At 35.1% G+C, this 23,024-nt stretch overlaps 1 long non-coding RNA gene and 1 pseudogene across 4 annotated transcripts; both read right to left on the bottom strand.

The window, feature by feature from the left end:
• Nucleotides 1–6,757: 6,757 nt before the first annotated feature.
• LOC113361813 lies at nucleotides 6,758–8,172 on the bottom strand. 4 transcript variants are annotated; one of them, XR_003365343.1, is made up of 3 exons: nucleotides 7,952–8,172; nucleotides 7,225–7,296; nucleotides 6,758–7,100 (listed from the first exon to the last, which is right to left on the bottom strand). It is a non-coding gene; the product is annotated as an uncharacterized LOC113361813 (long non-coding RNA). The 4 variants fall into 4 exon arrangements; XR_003365341.1 differs by having other exon boundaries at nucleotides 7,225–7,279; nucleotides 7,952–8,171; XR_003365340.1 differs by having other exon boundaries at nucleotides 7,225–8,172.
• A 5,692-nt stretch (nucleotides 8,173–13,864) lies between these two features.
• LOC113357855 lies at nucleotides 13,865–17,259 on the bottom strand (annotated as a pseudogene).
• Between the last annotated feature and the right edge of the window lie 5,765 nt (nucleotides 17,260–23,024).

Here is a 23,024-nt window from a genome sequence, read left to right as displayed (position 1 = left end):
GACTAAACAGGAAACAAATTTTTCCGCTAGACCAAACAGTTTTGGGACCACCTAAAAAAGGACTAAACGAAAATTTTCCCAAAAAAATTTAGGGTCTAATGCTTTAAGTTGAGGTAATGTGATCGTAAACCATCGATACTAATTTGAGTTTAATACCAAGTGCCACCATAGTTAATATCATACAAAAGATTCTTTAACTAGGTAGTAGGAATACTAAGTACCATCATACAAATGCCAATAGAAGACGTTCGAGAAATTTTTTTGCGTCAAAAGATGATAATGGTAATTGGTGTACCACAAGGGAAGATTTGGAACAACTTCTTGTTGGACATTATAACGCTCTTCATACCACCTCTTTTCTCATAAAGAATGATGTTATTCTTCGATGCATACCAAAAGTCATTACTGCTTCAGATAATCCGGAGTTAATGTGAATACCTGAGAGTGACAAAATTCTCAAATCTCTGAAGGATATGAAACCATGGAAAGCACCTGGTCCAGATGGTTTCTCGCCTGGATTTTTTCGATCTCATTAGGAGATTGTCGATACTAATGTGGTGGAAACGGTGAAGCAATTTTTCGCACAGGTTACACCCTCAAAAGCTTGAATGTCACATATGTTACCCTTATTCCAAAAACTAACAATAAGCAGTTTCCAACGGATTTACGTCGAACTGCTCTCTGCAATACATGTTATAAGATTATCTCTAATATCTTAGCATCTAGAATGAAGAAAATAATGGGGAAAATTATATTTCCTCTTCAAGCTGCTTATATACCAGGTAGGCAAATTTCGGATAATATACATCTGGTGCAAAAAATTGTTCATACAATGAATAACAAAAAGGATATGTCCAAGCATTTGGCTTTATAGATGGACATGTCTAAAGCCTTTGATAGAATTGAATGTTCTTTTCTAATGTATGTTATGTTGCAAATGGATTAAGTCAAAATTGGTGAAACTTAATAATACAGTGCATCAACACTACAAAAATCCCCATACTTCTAAATGGTGCACCTTGTAATGCATCCAATTAAGGGTGTAAGGCGAGGTGACCCATTAATTATCATCATACCTGTTCATCATTGTTATGGAAGCCTTCTCTAGGCAATTACTTCATGCTGAGAAAAATAACATCATACAAGGTATCAAGATTTCTCCAACTACACTCTCAATCTCCCATTTTTTTTTTGTGGATGACTGTATTTTGTTCGTGAATGCTGATATTTATAATGTTAATAACCTGCTTAAAATTATTGAAGACTTTGGTGCCTCTTCAGGGAAGATTGTCAACTTTAATAAGTCAAGTGTCTATTACAGCGCCAATATTTTGTAGAGGTTTTGCAGAATTTTTCTAGAAGACTGAAAGTCCAAGGATGAACTCCAATGAAAGGTATTTGGGTACTCCACTCTTAATAGGTAAAAAGAATATTGATTTTTTCTCAAAACTGGTGGAAAGGGTTAAGGGAACATGGAATGGGGATTCAATGTCTCAGTGTTACAAATCTCTAATTATAAACATTGTTACCAATATGATACCATCCTACACAAATGAATTATCTTCAACTGCAAGCCAACACTAGTAAAAAAATTGAATCTTTGCAACGTGATTTTTGGTGGGTTTGTACTAATAAAAATAGCACATATATCATTTCTTGGAAAATATTAGGGCTGCATAAAAATCTGGGAGGTCAAGCCTTCAGAAACCTAAAGATTTTATACCAAGCTCTACTAGTTAGAGTTGCATGGAGAATGTGTATAAAATCATATGATCAGTGGGTAAAATCCATGTAGACTGATTACTTCCCTAATATCAATATGCTCCATTCTATTCCTAAGCCGAGAAGATCATGGGTGTGGAATGGGGTGCATAAATAAATCTCATTTATTAATTCAAATCGCCGATGGAGATTAGAAAGGGGTAACAAAATCAAAATTTTGTTAGACAATTGCATGATAGGGTTGAATGAACCTAATGGATTGAAGAGAATGAAGATTACATCTGGGGCAAAGAATTATTCATTTAAGAAGACAAACAATGGAATGTCCCTTCAGTCCAGCATCTATTTGATCCTGACACAACAATTCTAATCTTAAATATGAGAATTCCCACATTTGCATATGATAAACTCATATTGTCATGTCCTTTATAATCCTAAATTGAATCTGTAGCTCCATCAATAATAGAGAAATCAATTTGTAGTTTATATCGAAATTTACCTTCTCATGTTGCTGGAAGAGTGAAAGAATTTTGAGAGAAATCTTCTACCAAACCAGATTCACTTGAATCAAGTGGAATTGATTTCAAATCGACATCGATTTTATTCTCGAACATCTTCGACTCTGATTCACCAGGTCTGTTAGAATATTTGTTGTTGGGGAAGAACCTACAACTGACATTAAACCTTTACCACAATGATTATCCAACACCTCATTGAACATTTCTCTCATAGATTTATGGTACCCTTATGACGGTAATTTCAGTAATTCGTTGAGTTCATCAATTTCGTTAATGGAATCGTCTTGAATCTTAACAATTTAATTAAATTTTCGTGATAAATCCTTCATTGTAAAGGAAGCAGTCTTAGATTCGACTGCTCTGATACCAATTTGTAGTGGTCTACACTACAAATGATGCTCGGAAGCAAACTGAATCTCTGGTTGATAGAGGTTATTGAATAATTAGAATAGGAATAATGAAGAATTAGACAAATAAGCCATATATATATAAGAGAATTACAGGTAAAGAATGATAAAAGAGAAGGATAATTTTATTACTAAATTTGGATAAAGAAATCAGGTACAAACGCAAGAATATAAAGGACATACTCCAAAGAGAAAGAACAGAGGATGTATTCATGACCCGGCTAGCTCTTCTAAATAAAGGGTGCCCAATTGGGTTGCCCTTAACTAGGGACATCCTAATATTACGGATAACGACATGAAACATATGGAATCTAACAAGGAATTGAGCCTTCACACTTAAATATGACTACAATAATCTTCATGAAATCGGTATGGGTAATATGCAGCTGTCTTTGTTGATTCATAATACATAAATAAGTTGGAAAGAGTTTTGGGGATTTCATACTTGGCCAAGGGTTAAACATTTCTGGTGGAAGTGTTTATCTGACAATGAACCTCCAGCAGATATATATGGAACCTACGGAAGAAAGGCTTTTAGGAAGTGCAGTTATATAAGTGAGTTTGATGAAACTACAATGCATGGATGAATTTTTCTCTTTCCCTTTCTCAAGGGAGGTCTGGAGGTTAATTAATGGATGATCTATTTCCATTTCTGGAGCTCATAGAGTTTTTGCTGCAATGTTCGAAAACTGGATAAAGCAAGATAAACTTCAATCATCTCAACCAAGGTGGTTAAACTTAGCCATGATAGTCTAATGGACTATTTAAAACGAAAGGTGTGAAGTTATTTCCAAAATAAGAAGGAGGATCCAAAGGATGTGGACAAAAATCAACTAGCTTTGCTAACTATATCAACAACCTGAACTCAAAATAACAGGCACTGGGTTTGATTGTCCAACACACTATACCACCAAGAATATACTGGAAACCACGTGCATTTCCATTTTTTGTGATCAATTGTGATGCTTCATATGACATTAACACTGGCCTAACAGGTGTTGCTCTACATAATGCGTGATTCTGCAGGAAAGTGGCGGGGAAGCCCCGCAAATACTATGCAGAAGTGAAGAATTCAGAACGAGCAGAATGTCTAGCTTATCACCATGATGTCAGCTTGAGTAAAGAATTGCAGCATACTCAAGTAGTCTTGGAAGCTAATTTGCAAGGGATCGCAGATTATATTAACAGTTCAGCACGAGTGATAACTTGGGATAGTAAAGCCATTTTTTTAGATGCCATTGATTGCTTAAAACCTATGACATATTGTATCTGTCATTTTATTCATAGATATTGTTATAAACATGCTGATGAATTAGCTAAATTCAGCAGAAAGTTTGGAGTCACTAGAGCATGGTTTGATAAACCTCGTAGTATAAGAGCATTTCCAAAGAGATATTGTGATGTCCCTATTTTAGCGGATTAAGCTACTTTTCTTAAAAATTCATCTCCAATAGGAACCTGAAGGGAGAATGTGATATATCTACATCCTCTAACCCATCCTCTTGTTTTATAGGATCACTTAGAGTATGTAAATCATCCATATCATCATTTAATTATAGAATTATGTTATCTAAAAAATCTAAATAATTTTTATGTTCTTGAATAATCCAAATAGTTTGTATGGTATTGAATGCTCTTCATATATATGATGTGAGTATTTTCTTTAGCGGATCTTTCTTCTTTAATGGGTTTTAACAATGAAAATAAGGATTAGATTTTGTTTTATAGAAAAAAAAATTTAGAAGAGAGGAAATGTTCAAAGAAAAAAGAAATTAATGATCGAGCGAACATTAATATACTTAATATTTAAAAAATCATTATTTTTATGTATATTTCCTTATTTTTAACCAATAATGGAGGCTGCTATAAAGTGTGAAGGTTGTATCCCCACTTAAATGGTTGGAGATAGAAAACGCGGGGGTACTACACCACACCCAATTTTTTGTTCGAAAATCTATATGGACTAAACTTTAATAATTTTACGAGAGTAAAAACTCAATCAATGAACAATACTAAAGAGTTTATCTCTTTATCTTTTAATAATCACAAATTTAAACAGATATAGAAATTGAATCTGTAAGTATGATTATATGAAGAGAAGCTTGGAGGTACGAACAACCAATATCCAAGATCAATCAAAGTTTTATCCAACAAACAAGGTCAGATTTATCAACGATGATTGATTAACACACGACCTGTGATATTTCAATTTTAAAGATAAACAATATAGTGCAGAAAAGAAATAACACAAAATTTTGTTAACGAGGAAACCGCAATAGCAGAAAAACCCCGGGACCTAGTCCAGAATAAACACACGGTGATTATAAGTTGTTACACCAATTTCCTACTACCTATTCGAACTAGATGTAATACCTGGTTCATCTGTATTGAAGCACGTGTAGAACTCCTAGCAGAAAACCGATTCACTTTAGGAATTCTTCTCATAAAACTTCTAGCAGAACACAAGTACTCTTTAGAAGTAATTCTCGAAAATATTCTGGCAGGACAAGGTTCTCTTCAGAAACACTCTCAAAAATCTTCTAGAAGAATGTTAGTTCTATTTAGAAGATGCAACAACACGGTTGACACTTTCTAATCTTTTGATTTCACAAAAACACCAGTTTGATTTCCCTTTAGATGTGAATCAAGGTTTTGGAAATCTTGTGTTTGTTTCGAACAACTACCAGACAAAAGTAGAGATATCAAAAAAAACTTGTAGATTAGCGTTTCAACTTACAATTAGTATACGTACACACAAGGAGTCCATGAACCTGATTTTCGTAAGTGAACTTGCGTGATTCCCAAGTTAAGAAAACCCTAATAATTCTACAACAATAACATCTATAATAAATCTAGAGATATCTTGTTTAAAACTTCTTAAGGATTTTTACGAGATACCTTAATCGAAGTTTTCTTTCTAGTTCCGATTTCGAACAACTAGTGTCGGTATACGATCGAGAACTGAAATCTATAAAAACCTAGAGTTTATGATCAACAACTCATGAATGGTCTTATATCATAAGAGAAGACCTTAGACTAGACAAGAGGTGAAAAACCTAGATTACAAGCTGCATAACAATCACGAAGATTATTACTAACTCGGCTTTGCGATCCCTAAGGAAAGGACTTTTATCTCACTCTTGTTCACGAAAAACAGAAGACATGGAAAACAACCTTATGAACCTTATACCAATTTTCCAAGGGATGAAAAATATGGTATGCACGAACCCTTTATTTATAGTGAACAAGGTAGCTGTAAAACTAAGCAAGGGTAAGCTATCTTTCTTTTTCAAGATTCTTCTAATTTTGGGAGTCTTTCCTAACTTACTATATTCTTGCATAAATAATTAAATACGTATTTACTTTAGCATGTATTGTATTTACGTGAATAAATCACAATTTAACTTAGGAAGGAAATATAAAACTTAGGAAGGTAATCAAATATGTGTGGAGTAATATACATCTTTCCTAGATAAGGAAACATCAAAAACTTGACTAAAAAAAGCTTCTAGTCACGTATTTGCGCTAAAGTTCGTGAACCGTTATAAACAGTTCGTGGCTTGTTTCCTACTAACGAACTGCAACAGTTACAACAACACTTTTAAATGTTCCTTTAATAAATCACTCATAACTTTATTTTTACTAGTATAACGCGCACGCACAATGCACCTGCCGTTAAGTTTGTTCCATAATTTTGTTGTTCTCGTGCAGCGGCCTACGGTCAAAACCAATACTCGGACAACGGTCAAAGTTAACACCAATTAGGGAAAGCTCATTTCATACTCCTAGTGAAATCGCATGCGTGATGCGCCCGAAGCAATGGATGCTCATAATCTTTTGACATCAACATTTTTTCATTTTCCATATCCACCAGTTCTCTGATAAATTATTGGTATGACGTAAGTGCTAACATGGGAAACAAAGATAGGTTTGCCTTATTTAAGATAATATGCGATGCCTGATGTTCAGTTCCAGAACATGTGCTACGCAGCTGCTGCCTAAGCTTTAGCCTAACGGTTTCCTGAACTGCCATGTATCACCTTGATACGCAATAATCCCATATATATTCATAATTTTTCACATGTCACATATCATTTAAGCAAAACAGACTTTTTAAACTAACAACATACAACTGAAACAAAACAGAACTTACGTTGCATGATCCTTTATATTTACACGAATAAAATGCTCCCTCGCATATATTGCGAGGCTATGTAGGATTTAAAAGACATTGCTATCCTCAATCAATCCAATGTAGATCTTCCATTTTACAAAAATAAAAAAAGGATTAAACACAGAAAACTTGTTCGAATTCTGCTGACCTTGAAATCCATTATCAATGAGTTTTAGAACTTCCGCGACGTATCACACTGCAGAAACCAGATACACTTGAAACCAAAGCCTTGTGAGTACTGTACTGGAGACGCAAGACCCTCACCTGGCTGATTTCACACTGCAATAATAAAATTTCAGCGGGTGTCTCCCGTTGTATGGTTTATGGATAAAAGATCGAATTCAACATAGAACTACATGATTTAATATAACCCAAACACAGTTGCCAAGTTATTGAACCATACCGATTACCTAGAATTTCAAGTTAGTACCACCACCTCTAGAATCTGAAGTGCACACCTGAAAAGGCTCAATGTCTAGTTTTCTCATATATGGTTAGAACTGAAACAAACTATCATAACTAACTGATAAGGAAAACACACAATTTTGTGAAAATTCAATGCATCAACAATATTTAAAATACTGGCCTGCAAACATAGAGGACTACTATCTTGTCTACAGATGCTTTTCCAGCAGTATATGAATTTGCAAACGATTTCAAATTTTCAATCATATGCAATTATTATGGCGTGAAAACTTAATTAACAGAAAACTGTGGAGATTTCCCAATACAATTCCAATTCCTAAAAACGCATGAAGGAGAATTCATCATCTTTCAAGTTTCAACCCCCTTACCCCAAATTCTTAGTCTTCGTCATTATTTGTCATTTTCCAAATTCCCTCTTCATCTACAATCTCTACTAACGACCTAAAATTAAACCCCATTGGACCCTCCATTAACCTATACTAATTCAATATTCTTCACAATCCAATTAGTTTCTTCTCGATGAAAATGGGATGGAACTAATCATTTTAATTTTCTAACTAATCAACTCTAAAAAACGCCCTGCATTTCCCACACCCAATTAAACCAAAATTAACAGCAGAATACTAAAAAAAAACACTTAATTGCAAAATAGATTCCCCACTTATGTTGAAATGAGAGATCAAAATGAATACAAATTTTCTCACCAATGGGTTGATGATTGAAGAGAGATCGATCCAAATGCAAGGTTTTGTTTTCCTTCCTCTGATTTCATTTGATTTTTTTTCCGGTTAATGATAAAATCGAACCACCCTTAGAAAAATCACCACCACCATCAATTAAATTTTATCGAAACACCCTAAGAACAATCGCCACCACCATCAATTAAATCTTCGAAACTTCATCGCGAAGAATAAATAGAGAAAAGAGAGAGACATAACACAACAAATACGTACTTGCCCCTTGATATTTTGAAATTCACCACAATGTAACGAGGAAACGGAGAAAAGATAAAAACACGGAAGGGTTAATTCGTCATTTAACTGTCAACCGGAGAAAACACCTCTTTTCTTTATATTAGTTAGATAACTCGGAATTGACTGACTCTTAACTCGTTGAATTCGTAAGCTCATTCATTGCGTATCTGAATTTATTTGTTTTTTGATTTGATGACGTAGTTAAGAGATGAAACTTATTTTGCAACTTCAGCTACCACATCAGATTCAGCTGTTATTCAGCTGGTCACATGTCAAGATTGGTTTTCTTTGCACATCTGAATATGGAGGAGACGAATATCCCGTTAGAGATACTCTAATAGAGAGTCATCTTTTACCAATATAAACACATTCAGTTAATAAAGAGTGGAAATTTGTGCACTCCAATAATACCGGGGTGCACGTTCCGACTGTCGTCATTGGCTCAAATTGCATTGACTGATTTTATTTTTTCCCCTAAAAATACAGTAAAATTGTATTATTGGGGGTGTACAAATTTTCCCTAATAAAATTCATCTTTGGCATCAAAAAGAAAATGTTTGTTTACTCTTAAACCTCCATATGATCAAAAAATAAATAAATAAAAATAAATATGAACTGTTTCGTTTCATTTCTCAGCATTAAACACTCACCCACCCATCCCCTCTCTCTTGCGGTCTCCAAAACCCCCATTTCCCCTTGAAACGCTAACTTTGTTTCTCTCTTCTTCTGCCATTAACCCTTCTAATCATCTTAAAGGGTTTCAATGGGGAACTTCAATATTCTTCCAGAAGAGATTCAGATAGAAATCATATCTCGTCTTCCAATTAAATTTGTTCTACAAAGAAAATTGATATCAAAGCCATGGAAAAATCTACTTCAACATCCATCCTTCTCACAAATGCACTTCAATCATCATCATCTTGATTCTTCTTCTGGTAACTTAACTTCTTGTATTTTCTATTCTCGTCAACCATATGTTAATGAATTTTATTACAGTGACTAATGATGAAAATTGTAATGAGGCACCCTCTAATAGAAGAACAAGGATGAATTTAGGCGCTCCATTTGAGAATAGTTCTATAATTGGTTCTTGCAATGGTTTAATTTGTTTCAGTAGAAAGATTAGAAAACGATTTTGTGAATGGGATTATGGACCTTCTTATATCTGTAATCCAATCACCAGAGAATATATTATCCTTTCCAATTATGGAGGAAAGTACTAGTTGAATGGATTTGGTTATAGTTCTATGACCAAAGAATACATGGTTGTTAGGATATGTAAGTATGGGGGAGACTCAAATGTTGGAATTGTTCAAGTATACACTCTTGGTAGTGGCAAGGGGTGGAGAAATGCAGGAATGATCGACATCAATATGTAACGGATTTTTGCTGGTGTGTTTGTAAATGGATCTCTTCATTGGTCGGGCAATGACAAAGGAACTATTGTTGGTTTCCATTTGAATGATGAAACTTTAATGAACTTCCACCGCCACCACCTTGTTTGGCACAAGCTGGTATTATTGATGTTGAACTAGGGGTTTTAGGTGGTTTTTTAACCTGGCTAAATTGGGGCCTATGGTGATTAATTGGGACCCATGGATTTCTAAGTTTGATCAAACTACCATTTTACCCTCTATGAAATTTTAATACTACTAATTTATCCTCATTAAATTCTAATAACAAAAAAAAATCAAATCAAAATCATTTTTATTTCCATTTCCATCAAAATTAAGAATTCAAAATCAAACGAAAACATTGTCGATAATCACCAAATTCACTACAATAGGTCATTTTTCTTTTTAGCTCGAATCAAGTACTTTTCTATTAACCCAATCCCCTAGAGTAGGTTTCAATAACATATAATCACTCAAACAATCCAATTTTTGTAAATCAAAGTTTTTTGGGTTTATAACAATCGGTCTACGTCAAATGCACTTGTAAACCGATTTCATTTAGAAAAGGTTGTTGTTTATGCCCACAAAAACCGATTGTCCTGGACGGGCATTCTGGTTGGAGGAAATTGAACCAGAATCGTTTTACGTAAATGCCCACATAGCCCGATTATGGTATGGAAGAGATAATTATTTTTCTGTGTTTTTTTGTTGCTAGAATCGGATTACATGAGCATTTTTATAAATCGATTCATGTTGTGCAATGTCAGGAATTGGTTTTTATATATATTTATCGTGTAAACCGATTCTGGGTAACCCTTTTTTTTCCACTTAATACTCGAGTATGAAATCATACTCGATTTCATTTCGATTACAATGATTTTCCCCAATTTGAAAACGATTATAACTGTATACTCGAATTGAAAATGAGTATAACATCTTAAGCGATCTGAGATTGAGTATGAAGTCATACTCATTCTTATCTCGGGTATAGAATGAATTTTAATTTTATTTGATGTTTAACAACACATAATTCACAGATAGAAAAGAAAAAGTTTACCCACAATCGGTTTATGTTCATGCCCATATAAACCGATTCTGGATAATCGGTTGATTTTCATGTCCATATAAACCGATTCCGGGTAGAAGCAAGTTTCAAAAAAATCTATGTATGTTTTTGAGGTTACAGTCGGTTGATACCATTGCCAACATATACCGACTCTGAGTTGGTGTTCTTCAAAAAAATTCAAATTTTCCATTTTTTTCGTGTTCAAATGATTCATTAACACAAGTTAATTTCACATCTAACACGATATTTTATCACTAATCATCCGAATTAACACTAATTAATCAGGGGTAAATTAGTTATTAAAAAAATAATTGGTTAAGGGGTTTTCCATTTTACTTTAAAATATCTTTTTTTGTCACGTAGTGATAGGTCCAAATTAATCCTTAGAGCAACTGCAGTGGTGCGAGTATAACCAAAGACCAAAGAGAGAAAAAAAGATCAAATTTTGGGTTTAGTATGGTGTGTGACGCTACGGTGGAAAGACTAAATTTGGTCAGACGTACATTATACGTTCGCCAGGTGTGGGGCGTAGACTATACCAACGCCTGATTGGGTAGATCCTAAAAAAAAAATGAAAGAAGTGGGGCGGAGGTATAAAGCCCGCCCCACTAAAATGGTTTTGAAAACAAAGAATGGGGCGGGGGTATAATGCCCGCCCCATACAAAATAATAAAAAAAAATGGGGCGTAGACTTTGCGTACGCCCCATGTGGAGCGTAGACTATATCAACGCCTGATGTGGGGCGTGGAATATACGTCCGCCTGATGTGGGACGTGCACTATATGTCCGCCTGGTGGTGGGGCGTGAAGTATATCAACGCTCGACTATATTTGGGTTTAGTCTTGGTCCCAGACCAAATATACTCTGGGTTTTAGTCGTTGATCAAAATTTGATCGATAGTACGTTCCACTATGTCTGTTCAAAAGACCAAATATTTGGGTTTACTCTCCCACTGTGGACGCTCTTATAGGCCCCAATTTAGCCAGGTTTTTTAAGTGTTACTTATGAATACTTTTCCCGTGATTGTGACATATTATTGCTGAAGAAGAATAAAGATAATAATGACTTTAGCTGGAGTAAAGAATTTAGTTTCGACAGCCACATATCGCGGCCATTTGAGTTTACCAAGAGTGGTAGGCTTCTGTTCTATGGGTGGGGCAAAGTGTATAGTTACGATCCAAAAACTTCATCTGCTGAAATGGATGTGAACTTTGGCAAGCGTATTTTTCAAGCAATTCCTCACAAAAATTCTGTAGTTTCATTAAAAGTGTTAGGAGAAATGGATACAAAAGCAATGGAATCATGTGAAAGAGCAAGTTCAAGCGAGGAGACAAGCAACGATGATAAACTGAAGAAGCCGCCAAGGGAAGTAATAGATCTCTAGGTAAGTGTAATGGTAACTACCTTCATTGGAAATTTTCAGCATTTTGAGATTAGATAACAAGCCAGCTTTTCTGAATTTAATCAATAGACAATTTGTGCTGCTATAATATCATGTCTGAATTCCTCTTATAGCTTTGTATTGTTATGTTTATTGCGTAACTAATTTGTGATTTTTTTTTTTAATGGAGAATGTAATAATGTGAACTCTGCTTAACTTATTTACCTCTATAAGAGATTGAAATTAGAGTCTGAGTAGTATGTGCAGGAAATATCATGGGAAACGAATAGCTTTTCCCATTAGTCCTAGGCTCATACCCTTCTAGAGTATCTATTCGATTCTCAGTTCTGAGCTGGTATTCCTTTAGTGGTGTCATTTCGAAATCTAGTGTGTGTGTGTGTGTGTGAATGATTTTAAGTTGCTGAATTTGTTCTACATACAAAAACAAGTTCACTGGATAGGAAAGAACAGAAAAATTGTTTTCATTAGTCAGTAAATGTCATAACTAGGAGGATAAGTAGATATGCACTTAGGATTCTGTGGGTTATCTGCTGTGTGCCATCATAGAAACAGTGGGGATATTGCTGACTTATGCTAAAATTTAGGCTTATAGATCTCAATCCATTTTCACTTAAGTGAAAAAGAAATGAGGCAGCTCTATGTTATTTGGATTCTTTTGCTTTCTTGTGTTATTTGTTGAACTAACGTTATTTCAGTAAGAGAATGTTGTATATGTTAGCTGATTTTTTTTGCAGTGAAGAATGGAAGTTTCCTCGGTGTTGCTAGGTTACTAATTCATTTAGTTATGTGCTGACGTACTTATCTATTGTAAAGATATTTGAAAATGGACCTTTAACATCAGTAAGCTGGTCCAAATCTCAAAGAGTTACGCATCCTGAACCAACATTTTCTTATGCTTCTTGCTGCTGTCCCGGATTCAATTGCAGGCTATTGCATTTACTTCGTCATGACCAAAGAGCAAAAGTTATTCTTTCATCTTCAAGTTCTGGTGATGCAGAGCTGGAATATATCCAACGAGAGAGACAGAGTTTCATGACTGAAGTTTAAATTTTTTTTATCTGAATTCACTTTTTTTAAGGCACTTTCTTTGAAAGAACTTCTATTGGCTTATTTACAGGAACCAAGTCAATGAAATCCTTTACTTCCCTCTTTAGGATCCAGGCAATAACCAAGGCCAGTCTGTTTGTAGCTTGTTGTTAGATATCATGGGAATGTTCTTGGAAATAGAATGCTCATAATTTATTTGTACTTAGTTAGAAGCTCCAGGAAATCATCCCAGCTTGTAGCCTTAATGGTCTTTGATGGTGCTGGTGAAATGCGCTATTGCAGAGAATGTTGAGAATGTATGTTTTTGCTCCGACTCTAAAGCTGTAATTGTGGCTTTTTGCACTGGTAAAATTCCTCTGGCAGTATCAGTCCAAATGGTTGAGGATTGTCAGAAGCACTGAGTTAAGGTTGTATGGTTGTAAAGCTTTTTGCTCTTGTTTTTTTTGCTTAAATCTGGTTTAGCCTTGGTATTGTCTGGGCTGAACCCTTTAGTAATCTTTGAAAAATACTCTGAAAGCAAAAGAAATTGCAATTTTAGCAAGACAACAGCATCAGTAAAGATTGTGGGTTGAAGTAAAAAAATTCAGATTTTTTTGATCTCTGTCTAGCTCAAAGGGTAGTGCACAAGCAAATGATCAACTCCTGCGATACGTCCAAGCCTTGGACCAGACTTTCGACTAGCAGGAGGAAAATTGCAATGAGCCATCATACTCGCGTAACACAGAAGAATAGTATAGAACAATTAGATATATTATTAAAAATGTCATTAGTAGTATTTGGATTCAGTGGTAGAGAAAACTGACTGAACCCATTTAAAACCTCGCTCTCTGCCAACACTCCTGTTATAATATCTACAAAGGCTCATTCCCCCCTCCCCCTGCTAAGCATCTACTTAATGGGGATGTAAGGGAGGATGAAGAAGAACCACAACTCTTTTTATCCTTTTTCTATATATACCATGTCAAGATCAAAACCCGGTAAAGAAAAGAAAAAGAAAAAAATCGAAAAGTATCAACAATCAGTACCCTACTAGCCCATCTCTGAGCAGAAATCTTGAGGAGGTGGATTTCCGTGTTACTGTTTCCGTATTTCGTTGCCATCCAATGTGCTGGTTGACGTGCTAGGCCGTGAAGGAAGTAATAGGGGGACAAAAGGCTGACCAGATGGAGAAACAGGTAGCCTGGTTCTTGATGGTGGCGAAGGTGAGAAATTTAATCGTGGTGCTGGGTGAACGATCCCGTTGAGACTTGGAGACCTTGACATGTATTTTCCAGCAATTTTCGCAGGTTCTTGAAGAGGAAATCTGCAGGAATACTTCATGTCTTGGATGTTTTTGAGAGACTCGAGAATAGTTCTCATGGTGGGTCTTTCAGAGGGTTCCTTCTGGAGGCATTTGAGAGCAATGTCTGCAACTGTTCGGGCCGCTTTAGGAGGAAAACGACCTTTTAGACGCGGATCCATGACCAATGATAACCTGCAATCATCAGCTAGGAAAGGCCGGCTCCATTTAACCAAGTTCCTTTCTTCCTTGGGGTGCCTACAGTCAAGATTCTTCCTACCAGTGAGTAACTCAAGCAGAACAAGGCCGAAGCTCCATACATTGCTCTTTGGGGTGAGTACTCCTCTTTCTAATGTCTCCTCTGGAAGATTTGCAACTGCCTGAACAGGGGACAACGCGTGTTAAGAGATTTCGTAAAAATCAAAAGATATTTGGCAGTTATTTGGAGAGCCTTAAAGATGATTTTGTTAACAAGCGGTAAAAACAAAGAGGTGGCGTGGGGGAATCGGACTATCTAATGATCACATAACCACCTCAACTTTTTCACATTCATTGGTCGTAAAAGACATGAAGTCTTTTCAGCCAGGACAATGAAACAATGCCAAATAATTGGATAGTTGTAATAAGTATAGAAAGTTCAATAGCAGGAAAAAAATGAAGTGCAATAATACATTATGCTGAAATTATCAAGGAATTGGTAAGAGAATCGCTTCATAAATTCAGGACTTACTGGGGAAGTATTTGATATTTCTGCTTCAGGATTGCGAGTAACACAACCATAGCCCGAAAGCTTTGCACTGAAGTCTTTGTCTACCTGTATGTTTGCAGTTGAGAACTCTGTGTACATTGCCTGCATACACAGCATAAGCATCTAGCAAGTCAGTCAAAGGAAAAGCAAGGGATAAAAAGATAAAGCTCCATCGGACTTGCAAAATTTGTACGATTATGTCCAAAATTACCTGGAAAGGTCCTTCTTCATGTAAGAAAGCAAGACCTTGTGCAGCACAAAGAGACACTTTCATCCTAGTACACCAATCGATGGGTGGCCCATCAGATTTACCATATAAAAGCAAATCTAAGCTCCCGTGGAAGAGTCTTTCATAGACCAACATCCTTTGGTCTGAGCCCTCACGTGCATGGAAACCAATCAATTTACAGAGCTGGGGATGTTGCAAAGAAGAGATTGTGTTGACCTCGCTAATGAATTCTTTAAGACCCTGCAAGAACATACATGAGCTGAGAATCCATTCTGAACCCTATGCAGTTGTGCTGCCACAAGTGCAACCCAAAACTTATGAGATTCTATTACTGCAAGGACCATGCTCTAGAGATTCTATTACTGCAAGGACCATGCTCTAACCAACCGAAAAAATTACCCCTGTGAGTTGGCTTACAAGGGAACCGTATGCAAGAGTCAGCATAATCACACTCACCCATGGCATACTTTAACCGATGTGAGGTTACATATTTCTAACCGCTAATAACGGCTAATTTAACCAAGGCAGAACCTCAGTTCTATGTCGCAGTTAATAATATACAGCAGTGGTACATGGAGCTAGGGTAAACATACCTGAGTGGATGGGAGAAGGCGAGTAACAGTAGCCTCCATCCTCTTGGAACTGGTTGAATCATCACCAAATGAAGCTTTATACATTACAGCCGAAAGACCTTCGGACATGCACCGATCCGCAGAGAATTGCTGGCAAGCACTTGATAACTCCTCATACGAAAAGTTCTTTAGCCCTCCTCCTGATGGTGGCAGTGGCAACGGACCACTAAAATCCGCCGGCTGTTTAAAACTTCCCAAATTTTTCAATACACTCTGTGGCGAAGGCAAAGGCAGGGGTTGCGGTGATGGCGATCGATACTCCCTACTCAAATACCTAAACGAACCCGAATCATCCCCCCTTTCATCAAAATCAGACGAAAAGAACATATTATCCCGTTCTGCCGCCTCATTTAAACTCGACGGAGCAGATAATGTCCTACTCCTACCAGTTATTAAATTACCAACAGGTTGTTGCTGTACCACTCCTCCTCTACACTTAAAACTCGACGGAGCCGATTGTAGTGACCGGCGACCGCTAACGTGGTGTGGTTCAGGGAGTACCGACGATGATGGTGTAGATGTACTCTCCTGTTTAATAGACACCGCCGGCCGTTTTGATTTCTTCTTTTTACCTCTTTTCAACACTGTAAAACACCCCATTACTACAAACTTTCTCTTTTCTGCAACAACGAATATCGAATTTAATTGAAATAGAATTCTCTAAAATTCTGTAAAAATTTACACGAAATGAAATGAATTTGTTGATTAATTGTGTGTTTGAAATGAAACCCAGGAATTGAAACCCATGAATTAATGAAAGTAGTCAAACATGGAATTCAACACGGTTTAAAGTCAGTTCTTGTTTTTCTCAAATTACACACAAAAAGAAACAAGTTTGACCCGTAAACCCAGAAATGAAGACCCATAAAGTAAAATCATTAAAAATCTGAACTTTGATGATGAATTGGTGATGACCAATTATCAAACACAGAAAACTAGAGATACAGAATCCGAGAAATCAAGGAAATGAAATCTAAGAAGCAAGAATCTATAAAGATTTGCTGGTGCTTACAAACCTTAAAATAGAATCTTTAAGCCGGAAAATCTGTTGAGATACTCCTCTGGATGATGAATCTGAGTTGAATTTTGGATGATGAATTGAAAAATTGAGGTGAATGTGTGCGTGGAGGAGAAGAAGATACATATACCCTAAGTTAAAGAGAAGAAATTAGAATTGAATACAAAAGATTGACAGATAAGAAGAAGAAGAATTTAGAATTTGGAGAGAGAGGCAACAGTCAAACTGTCTCCATTTATTATATTGGAGGATTCATTCCCATTATTACATTATTTTTTTCTGTTTATCCTCAGATTACATATATACCCCTATTACTAATTTTGGGTGTCTCATTATCTTTTTATTTCTTTTAAGCATGAAATCTATTAAACTATTGCACGACTGTTGTTGGATGGTATACAATAGAAGGATTAATTGAGAGATATTTTTTCTAATTGGATGATATTTTTATTGTAGCTATCGGCATGGTCTTTCTATATAATTGGCATGGTTGATGGATTATTGGCATTAGAAAACCATACCGACAGCTACAATAAAATGTTTCCGAACTTATTGTTTATATAATACCCTAAGATTCATCAATTACAATTAAACTAGGAAGCCATAAATCTACAATAACATAATACAGGAGCAAAATTCAATTTTCTGATTTGAAGTCGTGTGTAGGGCGGATGTTGGTGTTGAAGGTTGAAAGACCTTCGTTAAATGATTTCCAAAAAAGTAAAAAACTTTATTTCTGATAGACATGCGGTGTTCATAGGAACCCTTAAAAAATTAGAAGTGTACGATGCAATTGATTGAAATTGTTTATTATGCTTTTGTATTTTGATGTTGTCGTGACTGCCTAAGTGATATCTGAACAATAGAATAAGGTTTTGGAGTTTTAATTTTGTGACACTCTTTGAAAATGTGTCCATCGGACGTTAAAAATTAGAGGTGTACGATGCAATTGATTGAAATTGTTTATTATGCTTTTGTATTTTGATGTTGTCGTGACTGCCTAAGTGATATCTGAACAATAGAATAAGGTTTTGGAATTTTAATTTTGTGACACTCCTTGAAAATGTGTCCATCGGACATTTTCGTATAATTTTCCCAGTACTTAAATCACTGATCAAATTATTTTCCATTTTTATAATATCTTTTTTCCTATTTTCACACCTTATGAATAATGAAGCTAAAAACTCCATAACTACATAAAGGCTGTACACAACCGTTAGAATAAGATGATTAAGTATAGGAAAATATACAAAACAGTCATAATATTAGGACCCGATTCATAAAAGCATCCTACTGTTACAAACTATTAACAAATGATCATACTTCCGTTAAAAAGAGAGTTAAGTGTAGACTCACAGTTAAATATGTTAATGAAATTATTTATATGTCCTTCATGTTTATCCCTCCATACACAATTTTAACTTTTGCTTTCATTATAATTTTTTGAAGGTGGTGTTATTTGTAGGTGGTGGTGGTGCCGCTTACATATTGTTACACCGGATTCAGGATCGTAAAACCGCATTCAGGTTCGTTACACCGCTTTCAGGATCGTTACACCGCATTCACCCAAAGGGTTCACCGCTTCCCCTTCGGGGTTTAGCAGAGATTCTTAAGCTTCCATCATCACCACCACCACTTCTACCAATTAGTTAACTAGAAAGGGTACTTTGAGGGGTATTTTCGGAAAAGATAACACCGTTTTATTCAAAAATGTTAAATCGGATGAAAAAGACCATTTTGTAAATGAATTACAAAAGTATGATCATTTTGTGATCGAATTACAAAAAATATGACCATTTCTGTAATTGGTCCTTAAGTCCATAATAAGATGACACCATTGTTAAATTCATGGGGTTCTTTATCTTCTTGCGGTGATAACAAACCGACCTTTTTTTTTATGGTTTTCCGGGGTTTTCAGAGGACTTGACTAATATTGAGACAAGTTAAAGTTATGGACTTTTCTATTTATAAATCACTGGACTAATTTAACATATATACCATGAGAGCATCCAATAAGAAAAATAAAGTGTTTTTTCTATTTATCTTTTGACGATAACTAAATATCGGATCCTTAGTTATCACTTTGCGAGGTTAGTTTCACTTGGCCAAGTGCCTCATAGTCATAATAGACAGTTTTGGATCAATGGTAATTTTTTAGTATTAATATCATTCCAGGGGAAAAGTGCAATGAAGTAAAAGAGATTACACCGTCTAAGGACAATATCATTCCGTTGCAGGATTTGTCAAAGTATGGAAAAAGTTTAAAGATTAGGTGAGTTTCACAAAAATTCTAGAAATCTTCTTTATTCAAAACTGTGGGGGATCTGCTTGGAGGTCTTATTGAAGTCTCGACAAGTACATTGTACAGGGGAGTAGATATACAATCCAATCTTTGCTTATTCTGTAACACAGCGGTGGATACGATGGACCACCTGTTCATCCATTGTAGGGTGATTAATCAGCTGTGGGATTCTTTTATAGCAGCACTAAAGGTTCAATGGGTTATGCCTGTTAACTTCATGTCGTGCATTCGGAGCTGGAGATTGGAAAGAATCTCAGCAAGGGTTAAGATGGTTTTGCAACTAATTCCTTTTGTAATCTGTTGGGAGGTATGGAATGGGCGCAACAGAAGGGTGCACAGAAGGAGAGCCAAAACAGTGTATGAATTGGAAATTGCCAATGGATTTACTTGTGGAGTTCTTTAACAGAGACTTTTAAGAATCTTATTGCGAATCAGATATTAGCAAACTGGGAGGATATTATAAGCTTGTAGCAGTTCAATCCTTTTTCGTTTTTAGTAGGTCTTTTGACTCTGTAAATCTTCTGTAAATACCTTTTATTTTCTCAATATATATATCCTTCCTTTCTCAACAAAAAAAAAAAGAAAAGAAAACATTTTGTGCAAACTCTTTCAAAAATGGGGTTTTGGGACATTTCATATAGTTTTATTGTCTATATTTATTTAGTTATTTAAATTAAATAAAATTCTCAAAATTGAATTTTACGAGAGTATACACAACTTAGCAAGTTAAACCAGCCTATTTTAACAAACAATGCGTAATCGTGATTTGTTTCTTTAGTATTAAAAATAATCAAATAAAAATATCTAAAGTATATTATTTATAAAAATTTGGAAAGAAAGGGTATTGTCGGAAGAAAGTTTTGGTAAACAAGGTACTACTAATGAAGTACCAGTACTTTGTCCAAGTTTGGAAAACTCTAGTCAAACGTTGAAATCAATATTAAAACATTCATACTACTTTTTGATTAGTCAAAGAGATTTTATGATGTGGATAGGTTCTTGACTGATTTTAATCATTGGATGGTATTTTAAGATTCAAACGTGGACGGTGTTGATAATATCTTGAGCACCGCGACAAACATAAAAGCACCACGGATTGGTAGACGAGGTGATAAGAGTTACAAAAACAAGCATGTTATAGGTCAGCATGGTTTATTAGAGGGGAGGTTATAGTAATGTCCCTCTAATTGGTTAGTGGATGTCTTATAAAGTATGTAAATTGACTAGATTACCCTCTCCATTTTTAACTTAAATCAAAGCTATATTGAAAATTTGTTTTCTTTTTTCTTCTCTTCTCCTCCTCCCATCAACTGTAACCTCCATTAAAACTCAAAATTTCATCGTCTTCGATTCAAATTAATCAAGTGTAATGTAATGACTTATATGAGGTATGTTTTGAAAACCCAGTTACGATTTGGTTTATTTTGTTCGATTTAAGTTTAATTTCTATCAAAAATTAGGATTTTAGATGAAAATTGAAATTGAAATTTCTGGGTTTATGTGAGTTACGGTTGATTTTAACTCAATTACGAATCGTAACTGGAGATTTTAATGTTGTTACGGTTGGTAATAGTTCAATTACCAACCGTATTTTCTTATATCTGAGAATTTTCTTCAGTTACGGTTGGTAACCATTTTAGTTTACGAATTGTAACTGAGTTACGGTTGGTATCGAGCATTTGGTTACCAACCGTAACTGAGTTACGGTTGGTATCGAGCATTTGGTTACCAACCGTAACTGAGTTACGGTTCGTATCGAGCATTTAGTTACCAACCGTAACTGGTTTTACGATTGGGTTTTCTTCAAATTTAACCAGTTACAGTTGGTAGTTCATCTTTTACGAACCGTAACTTCGATTTACGGTTGGTTATGAGCAAAATTACAACCGTAATTAGCTCTGAAAATGTAAAAAAATTGAATTTTTTACGTAATTTAGATAACTTTGAGAAACAAAAAGCTACTTGGGACTAATTTAGAAGTATACCCAATCATTTTCATGTCCTGGTTCTTCATTTTGTTGGTTAATTTCTTCAATTGATTGAGATTGACCTTCTCCTCTAATTTTTTTTTTTTTTTAACTCTAAAAATCTGATTTTGAGTTAATATAAGTGAAATTAATCATTAACACTAAATTTGATTATCATCACTAAACTAGGTTATCAATTATGAGGGTTAATTTGTCATTTCCAGTTTTTTGGATAAGGGACACTTGAATTATCATGTAATGATCATTTTTGTCCTATTACAATGCCGACCCTCTAATAAACCATGTCGCCCCTATAACAGGCTTGTAGAAAAAGGATAATAACGAGGTTAGACCAAAACCCAAGATAACAAAGGATAAATAATGCATATGCTCGTAGAATCTTGAAATTAGGATTTTTCTTCTTAAGTAGTTAAGAATTTGGTGTTGGCAAATTCAAATCATTGGTATCATTATTAATAATTTTGCAGAGTTGCTTAATTGATTTGTATAAAAAGAACGCGCAATTGAGGATATTAAAATTAATTGGGGGATATAAAAAAAAAAGACAAAAACGAGATTTAAATAGTAAATGATAATGATTAGTATAAATCATTATCATTGAATATGTTGATACAACAATATTAAATCAAGATGTTTATGATCATGAAAATTTAGGTGAACAACCAACCCAAGAAAGTAAACAAACTGAACATAAAAGTGTTTTAAATACATATGTATAGCTATTAATATATTGAAATGTGATTTTTTCATTGAATTCGCCATTGTTATACCTGAAAAAGCTCAATGCCGGCATGGTAAAAGTATGAATACCATGTTGGCAGGGTCCAAATCGGCATGGTATTCATACTTTCACCATGCCGATACATAATATCCCCCGATTTTGAAATTGTAAGTAAACTACAAGCTCATTATCGAGCATGCCGGTAGTAGTGCCGGCATGGTCGATTCCCAAGTGAACCGTGCCGGTTTGAGGACAAAAACAAACATAAACTGTGTCTGAAATAGCAAGTATCGACATGGTATTCATCCTGAAAAACCATGTCGGGACTAGTATCGGCATGGTATTCATCCTGAAAAACCATGTCGGTACTATTGTCGGCATGGTATTCATCCTAAAAACTATGCCGGCACAAAAAAATAGTAGCGTATTCATCATGAACGCAAGCCGGGAGTGGATTGAAACTGAAAAGTTTCAATTTATGATTCTAACTCAAACAAAGTTTTAAAACATCAACAACACTTTAAATTTAATAGGGTATCACGTACCTTCTCAATAAAGCCATTTCTTTTTCTTCTTCTTCTTCTTCCTGAACAACAATTCACTTTAACCTATTTATAAGAACTTGTTAGGGTTTGATTTTGATTTTGATCTTTAGTTTTAAAATGTAATTTAGATGAAAGGGTATTTTAGTATTTCCGCTCCCAAAAAATAACCCTTAACGAACACTATTGAATGGGGTTAATAATTATATCCCCCAAATAGTTTTAGTATTCCCCAATTACGCGTTCTATAAAAAGGTAACATTTTTGAACTGAATTAGTTTCTTTCGGCATTATAATATGGTGACGTTTAAATTTTGTAGAATGTCCAGTTACTCGATTAATCGGTATAAGCATCAAATACTTTTGATTTGGATTTTTTTTCTGAATAAATAAGTGCTCGAGCGAAATAATTCTAGGATAAGAAAGAATAAATCG

This window comes from Papaver somniferum, chromosome 3 (genome assembly GCF_003573695.1).
Source record: "Papaver somniferum cultivar HN1 chromosome 3, ASM357369v1, whole genome shotgun sequence".
In the NCBI taxonomy this organism is placed as follows: domain Eukaryota; kingdom Viridiplantae; phylum Streptophyta; class Magnoliopsida; order Ranunculales; family Papaveraceae; genus Papaver; species Papaver somniferum.
The sequence above is the reverse complement of the archived record's forward strand: the minus strand, read 5'-3'. Positions and strand labels throughout refer to the sequence as shown.